The sequence below is a fragment of the Leopardus geoffroyi genome, chromosome C3 (assembly GCF_018350155.1).
Source record: "Leopardus geoffroyi isolate Oge1 chromosome C3, O.geoffroyi_Oge1_pat1.0, whole genome shotgun sequence".
In the NCBI taxonomy this organism is placed as follows: Eukaryota; Metazoa; Chordata; class Mammalia; order Carnivora; family Felidae; genus Leopardus; species Leopardus geoffroyi.
Genome location: NC_059338.1, coordinates 33,664,281 through 33,672,559, shown reverse-complemented (window position 1 = coordinate 33,672,559; position 8,279 = coordinate 33,664,281). Strand labels below are relative to the sequence as shown.

General features: G+C 39.0%; 1 non-coding gene across 1 annotated transcript; it reads right to left on the bottom strand.

Annotated features, from left to right (window-relative positions):
- Positions 1 to 1,312: 1,312 nt before the first annotated feature.
- LOC123587031 lies at positions 1,313 to 1,419 on the bottom strand. The gene has a single exon (XR_006707102.1). It is a non-coding gene; the product is annotated as a U6 spliceosomal RNA (small nuclear RNA).
- Positions 1,420 to 8,279: the final 6,860 nt, after the last annotated feature.

Here is an 8,279-nt window from a genome sequence, read left to right as displayed (position 1 = left end):
AAGAGCGGAGAGTCTAGTGGGAGAGACAGGGAAATAAAAGGAATAATCCATTACAGAGGGAGAAGTGCTTTAAAGAAGGGAAACACATGCTGTGGGAATATAATGGAGGGTTACTTAATGCAAACTGAAGTGTGTGGGGATAGGGGGTATCAGAGGAGGCTTCCTGGGGGAGGTGACACCTTGACTGAGTCTTCAAGGATGCATAGGAGTTAGTCAAGGAGAGAGAAGAAAAAACCATGTTAGACCGAGACCTGGAGATGCCTGAGAATGGTAAGTCTGGGAAATACCTGTTGATCAACATGGGTAGAGCTTGGAAGTGGGGTGGGGCGGAGGGTGGCAGGATGAAATGAGGCAAGATTACGAGACCCTCAGAGTTTGTACTTAATGAGCTTGTGTCAGAGGACCCTCACTGTGCCAGTCCCCAGCTGTCCTTCAAGCCACCCCAGCTGATGCCACGTGGAGTGAAAACACTACTGAGCCCCTTATTGGGCCTATTGCAACTGAGAAATGGAAATTTTAATTGTAATTAATTGTATTGTATGTATGGACATATATGCTTTCTTTTCTCTTGGGAAAATGGTTGGATCATGTTGTAGATGTCTGTTTAGTTTTTAAAGAATTTTTGGTGAAGAATATGTTCAAATTTTATGCTCTGTTTTTAAATTGAATGTTTCTTTTCTGTTTTTTTTTAAAGATTTTATTTTTTAGAAATGTTTATTTATTTATTTTGAGAGAGAGAGAGAGCTCACCACCGAGCCTGATGCCGGGCTCAATTTCACACCTGTGAAATCATGATCTGAAGCTGATATCAAAAGTGGGACACTTAAGGGACTGAGTCACCCAGGCGCCCCCAGTTTTTCTTTCTTTTTTTAAATATGACATTTACCGTCAAACTGGTTTCCATACAACACCCAGTGCTCATCCCAACAGGTGCCCTCCTCAATGCCCATCACCCACTTTCCCCTCCCTCCCACCCCCTCATCAACCCTCAGTTTATTCTCAGTTTTTTAACAGTCTCTTATGGTTTGGTTCCCTCCCTCTCTAACTTTTTTTTTCCCTCCCCTCCCCCATGGTCTTCTGTTAAGTTTCTCAGGATCCACATAAGAGTGAAAACGTATGGTATCTGTCTTTCTCTGTATGGCTTATTTCACTTAGCATCACACTCTCCAGTTCCATCCACGTTGCTACAAAAGGCCATATTTCATTCTTTCTCGTTGCCAAGTAGTATTCCATTGTGTATATAAACCACAATTTCTGTTTTTCTCTTTTAATGTGAACCCTTTATTGCCCTGTGAGGTCATGGCATAAAAAAAAAAAAATGGGACACTTCACAGATTTGCATGTTATCCTTGTGCAAGGGCCATGTTGATCTTCTCTGTATTGTTCCAATTTTAGTATATGTGCTTCTGAAGCCAGCACAAATTGTTTGTTTCTTAATATAAAATTTAGGGGGCACTTCATGTTTTCTGGATACAAGTCTTTCATTAGATACGAGCTTTGCAAATATTACCTCATGTTCTGTGGCTGGTCTTCACATTCTCTTATTAGAAGTGACTTCTGAAAAGCAGAAGTTTTTAATTTTGGCAAAGTCCTATTTATCAACTTATTCTTTTTATGGACTGTGCTCTTGGTATCGTATCTATGGGATCTTGGTTAAGCCAAAATCACAAAGACTTTCTGCTATGTTTTCTTCTAGAAGTTTTACAATTTTAAGTTGTATACTTAAATTTATGATCCATTTTTGTGTATGATGTGTAGTAGGGAACAACATTTATTACTTATTTATTTATTTATTCAAAATGTTTATTTATTTTGGAGAGAGAGAGATAGAGAGTGAGCAGGGGAGGGACAGAAAAAGAGGGAGACAGAGAACCCAAGGAGGCTCTGCACTGACAGTGATGTGGGGCTTGAACTCACCAATCGTGAGATCGTGACTTGAGCCGAAATCAAGATTTGGACGCTTAACCAATTGAGCCACCCAGGTGCTCCTCCCCACCCCCTGAAAAAACAATGGATATCTAATTATTACAGCCCCATTTGCTGAAAAGACTATCCCTTCTTCACGAAAAGACTTTACGTCTTTGTCGAAAATCAGTTATCCATATGTATATAGATGTATTTCTAGACTCCTTAGTCTGTCTCACTGATCTGTTTATCTCTACACACTGCCTTGATTACTATAGCTTTATGATATGTCTTGAAGTCAGGTTATGTTAGTCCTCTACATTTATTCTTTTGCAAAGCCATTTCAGTTACTCTTAGTCCTTTGAATTTCATAAATTTAATTTTAATTTTATTTATTTAAAAAACTATTTTAAATGCTTATTCATTTTTGAGAAATACAGACAGTACGTGAGTGGGGGAGGGGCAGAGAGAGAGGGAGACACAGAATCTGAAGCAGGCTCTAAGCTCCGAGCTGTGAGCACAGAGCCTGACGCGGGGCTTGAACCCATGAACTGTGAGATCATGACCTGAGCTGAAGACGAATGCTTAACCAACTGAGCTACCCAAGTGTCCCTGAATTTCATAAATCAGCTTGTCAATTTCTATAAAAAGTATCTATTGGAATTTTGGTTCCAATCTATTGGAATTTTGGTTGAATCTATAGATCAATTTGGGGAGAACTGCTATATTAATAACACTGAGTCTTCTGATCCACAAACAAGGTACATCTTTCCATTTATTTAGGTCTGCTTTCTAGTTTTCACTGTAGCTTTTCATATCTTTTGTCAAATTTAAACTTTGGTATTTCACATTTTTATGCTATTGTAAATTGCAGTTTTCAACTTCAATTTCTGATTGTTCATTCCTGGTATACAGAAACACAATTGATTTTTGTACATTTAGAAACACAATTTTTTTGTGTATTAATCTTGTATTCTGCAGTCTTGCTTGACTCACCTACTAGTTCCATAGCCCTTTGTAGATTCTATAGAATTGTCTATGTAGGCTATGAATAAAGACAGTTTTACTTTTTCCTTTCCAATCTGGATGCCTTATTTTATTTATGTTTTTGCCTTATTGCAATGGCTAGGATCTCAAATACAATGTTAAAGACATGTGGTGAGAAGGAATATCCTTGTATTGTTTCTGATACTGGGGAGAAAGTATTCAGTCTTTTTTCATTAAGTATAATGTTAGCTGTAGGTTTTTCATAGGTGGCCTTTAGTAAATTGATGAAATTCTCTTCAAATAATCACTTGGTGCTATAAATTTCACCCTAAGTATTGTTTTATTAGCATTCCACAAATTCTGAGATGTGGTATTTTTGTATTCATTCAGTGCAAAACACTTTCTAATCCCTCTTTTGATTTCTTCTTTGATCCAGGGTTTTGTTGTTGTTGTTGTTGTTGTTGTTGTTGTTGTTTTAGAAGTACCTGATTTACTTTCCAAATATTTGTGGATTCTTCAGATGTCTTTTCTTACTGATTTCTAATTTAATTCCGTTGTGGTCAGAAAACATATGCATGTGTGTGTGTGTGTGTATGTGATCTTCAATTTACTTTTTACTAGTATTAGTACAGTATATCTGTGTGTTCCTTGTGGACAGCATATGGTTGGTGTTTGTTTGTTTGTTTTAATTTTTTTAACGTTTATTTATTTTTGAGACAGAGACAAAGCATGAATGGGGGAGGGTCAGAGAAAGAGGGAGACACAGAATCTCAAGCTCCAGGCTCTGAGCAGTCAGCACAGAGCCCGATGCGGGGCTTGAACTCACGGACCGCAAGATCGTGACCTGAGCCGAAGTCGGACGCCCAACCGACTGAGCCACCCAGGCGCCCCTTGTTTGTTTGTTTTAAATCCAATCTGATGAGTACTCCCTTTTAACTGGAGTATTTAGACCATTTACATTTCATGTGATTATTGATATGGTTAGGTATAAGTCTACCCTTCAGCTATTTGTTTTCTATTTGTACCATCTGTACCATTTGTACCATCTGTTTGTTAATGCTTTCCCCCCTCTTTTTCTGCCTCCTTTTGATTTCATTGAGTTTATTATTATTATTATTCCATTTTATCTTCTTTGTTGACTTATTACGTGTAAATCTTTGTTTTCTTATGTTCGTTGTTGCCTAGATTGTAGCATACCTCTGAGTTATTACATGCTTCCTTCAGATCATATTATATCACTTCATGTAAACTATAAAACCATACAGTAGCAAACTTTGTTTCTCCCTTCCCAGCCTTTATGTGATTATTGTCATGTTTTACCTGCACTGATGTAATGAACTCTAAAATAACATCTTTGCTATTTTGTAAATAGTTATTGTTTAAAGAGAGTCTTAAAAAAATAATCTGGGGGTGCCTGGGTGGCGCAGTCGGTTAAGCGTCCGACTTCAGCCAGGTCACGATCTCGCGGTCCGTGAGTTCGAGCCCCGCGTCGGGCTCTGGGCTGATGGCTCAGAGCCTGGAGCCTGTTTCCGATTCTGTGTCTCCCTCTCTCTCTGCCCCTCCCCCGTTCATGCTCTGTCTCTCTCTGTCCCAAAAATAAATAAACGTTGAAAAAAAAAAAATTAAAATAAAAAAAAAAATCTGATACATTTATTTATGTAGTACCATTTCCATTGCTCTTTATTTCTTTGTGTACATTCAGATTTCCATCTGGAATCGTTTTTCTCCTGCCTAAAAGACTTTAACAGTTCTTCTAATGCAGGTCTTCTGGCAATGAATTCTTCTAACTTTTGCATTTTTGAAAAAAGCTTTATTTTACCTCTGTTTTGAAAAATATTTTCACTGAGTATAGAATTCTAGATTGACGCATATTTTTTTTTTACTTTCAGTACTTTAAAGATAATGCTCTGCTGTCTTTTCGCTTGCACTCTTTCCAATGAGTGACCTGCTATCATTTTTATCTTTGTTCCTCTGTACATAATTTGTCTTTTTCTTTTTCTTTTTTTTTTTTTTTACCTGGTTCCTTTTAAGCTATGTTTGATTATGGTTTGCCTTGGTGTCAATGTTAAGACTATTTTTCCATAGGATTTATGCTATTCCCATTTTGTTGTCTAATCCCCCAAATCATGTTGATATTCAGGTAGGACTGATGTCACCAAGAAAGCCGTGTATATAACAATTAAAAAGGGGGTATACTTTTAAAAAATGTTTTATTTATTTCTTCAAAGTAAGCTCCATGCCCAATGTGGGGCTTGAACTCACGACCCTGAAACCAAGAGTCACATGCTCCACTGACTGAGCCAGCCAGCCATCCTTAAAAAAGGGGCTATACTTTAACCAGTTAACTTACCAGTAGGTAACCAGTTACCTTGGCCAAGTCACCAGTTAACTTGGCCAAGTAGGTATTCTTAATAGTAAAATTTTGATTGCTTCTTCTACTATTACTGTTTTAAAACATGACCCTGCCCCAGATTCTTTGATATTCTTCCCACTGAGAAGAGAGGTCTATATCTTTTGTCCTTGGATCTGGGTTCTGTGACCACTTGACTAGTGGATTGCAGCAGAAGCAACACTGTACCAATTTCTGGGCTCAGACTTTCAGACCCTGTCAGTTTCTTTTTGTTTCTTAAGATGCCTGTTCTTTGATCCCAGCCACTCTGCCATAAGTAGCCCTAAACTGCCTGGAGAGAGGCCCATATGGAGAGAAGGCTCACAGCCCATCACTTTGGCTGAGCTCCCAGAGAGCCAGCACCAGCCATACGAGTAACACATTTTGAAAGTTGATCTGCCAACCCCAGGCTAGCTGTTATAGCTAGTATGGTGTGGAACAGAAATAAATTGTCTGCACTGAGCCCTGCCCAAACTTCAGATTTGTGAGCAAAATGAAAGCTTATTGTTTTAAGCTTTTATGTTCTTACATAATTTGTTACATAGAAATAGATAAAGAGAACGTCCTCCCTAAAGAACTGGATTCTAAACCAGTGTCTCAGACAAGTAGCTTCTGCTCCGATCTACTGCTGTTTCCTCTTTTCCAACTTCTAATCTTTTATATGACCGAAGGTGTTCTGCTCTTTTTTCCTTCTGCTCCAGAATAATCCTGTCCTTCTAGAGAACTCACACGATTTGTAGAAAGCACTTGTTTTTCAAATCTGTGTGTGTTTCAAGTGTATTCTAATTACGGCTCTATTAACTGGTTTTTATACAGCTGTTTCCCTCCATTACACTCCATGGGCTCTGCATGTTCATCATTGTCTCTTGCTAAGTTTTCTAGCCAACGCATTCTACGTTGTCGTCTATTTTCTCTGACTAAGCAATGTTCTATTTACTGGCTGTCATATTTACCCACGTTAGCTTTTTAAACTCACATTTAGAGTAGGAGTCCTTATTTAAAACTTGCACCAATTCTGCATCACTGAATAAGTTAAGGTTCCCTCAGAAGATCAAAACCATGCCAGTTATTTGGATCCAGAGAGGCTAATACATTTTTTTTTATTTTTTTTAACGTTTTTTTATTTATTTTTGAGACAGGGAGAGACAGAGCATGAACAGGGGAGGGTCAGAGAGAGGGAGACACAGAATCTGAAACAGGCTCCAGGCTCTGAGCTGTCAGCACAGAGCCCGACGCGGGGCTCAAACTTACGGACTGTGAGATCATGACCTGAGCCGAAGTCGGCCGAGGCTAATACGTATTAATACATCCAAAGATCCTGACTTGATAACTGTATCAGTATGTCTCTCCAGAGAAGTAGAACCAAAACCTCTTAATAGATTTATTTCAAGGAACTGACTTACATAATTATGAGGGCTAGCAGATCTGAAGTCTGTAGAGCTGGTCAGCAAGCTGGAAGTTCTCCGGCAAGAGCTAAGGTTGCAGTCGTGAAGCAGAATTTCTTCTGCCTCCAGGAAACCTCAGGCTTTGCTCCTAGAGTCTTTCACCTGAGTGGATGAGGACCACCCACATTATTGAAGGTAATGTCCTTGATCTAAAGGGAACTGATGGTGGATGTCCACCACATCTAGAACATATCCTAACAGCAACACCTGCATTAGTGTTCATCAGATAACTGGGTACTATAGACCAGGCCCAGTTGACACATAAAACTAACCATCACAGTAAACAAAGGGATAAAAGAGAGTTGTAAAATATCATGGAAGTTGCAACTGCAGGGCTCTGAGGAAGCAAAACAAAGATTAAATTATTAAAACTTAGAAAGTTAGTAGATAGGCCATGAGGCACTGAAACTCAGACCTCTGAGTAGGAGGCATCGCTCAGCCGGTATTAGTTGTCTGAGTTCAGAAGAGGGGACTTAGGTCACTGGGACCCAGTTCTTTGTGGAAGGGCAGTGGCTGGCTGTTGTTGGTGTCCCCAAGGAGACACGATGAAGGTGATTCCGTAGGTGTTAGAATAACTGCAAAGCAGATTCAGTTGCCGTTCCAGGGAGAAAACGCTTATGCTATGATGACGAAGTTTTGCTGGGGTAATACTTATAGGAAACACAAGCAAACAAAAAACCCTCAGCAAATATACAGCAAGGAGCACACTTCTTGTTCCTCCTCCAGCCTTGTAGTCTCCATCTAGTGACCAAATGGCAGAGCCAACTGGAAAAGCAAAATATGGCTTTAGGAGTCCCAGCTCTAGGATCCTTGGTGCTCAAGGTTACCAAGGCTGCCAGCATGAAGAAGCAACCCCAGAAGTTCTGAGACCAGATGCCTGCCCACTTCCCCAGACAAAATAAAGTCATTTTCCCATTTTAAAAAATGGTTGGAAACCGAGAGGCAATAACACAATAACTGATACAGTCCATTCCTTTGGCTGGCTATTCAGCATCCATAACACTACTCTACAAATTTTGAACTTTGACATTACCCCAAAAACCTTTGTTCTCCCCCCGAAAGGCAACTTTTCTGCCTACAAACCAAGACAATGTTGCCTTCTTACCAAATTCAAATCTGTAAAGTCCTGACTACCATTGCACCCCTGTCTCTGAGCAACATTTGTTATTTTTCAAATTCAATTTCATCTGAACATACGTTTTCTAAAAACCCAATTAACTTCCAATAACACTTGAGAAAATAGTAAGGATAAGAAGGAGAGAGAACAATAAAATAATATATACAATTATATATACACACACATATATATGTAATAAGCAAGTAATTGGGCATGAGGCCACAAATGATGTTTACAACTTCCTTCTTTCACTATCCATTTCATATTTCCTTTGTCTTCATCCAGTACCTCAGATAGTTGGTTTTTTGTTGTTTCTTTGTTTTGTTTTTGTTTTTATCGTGGGGTAATCCATCTTGCCTAAAGGGTCTGAATCATCACTGGATATGCCTTTGGCAGGGGTGGGTGGGAAAATTGTCATCTTCTATTAACTTTTACT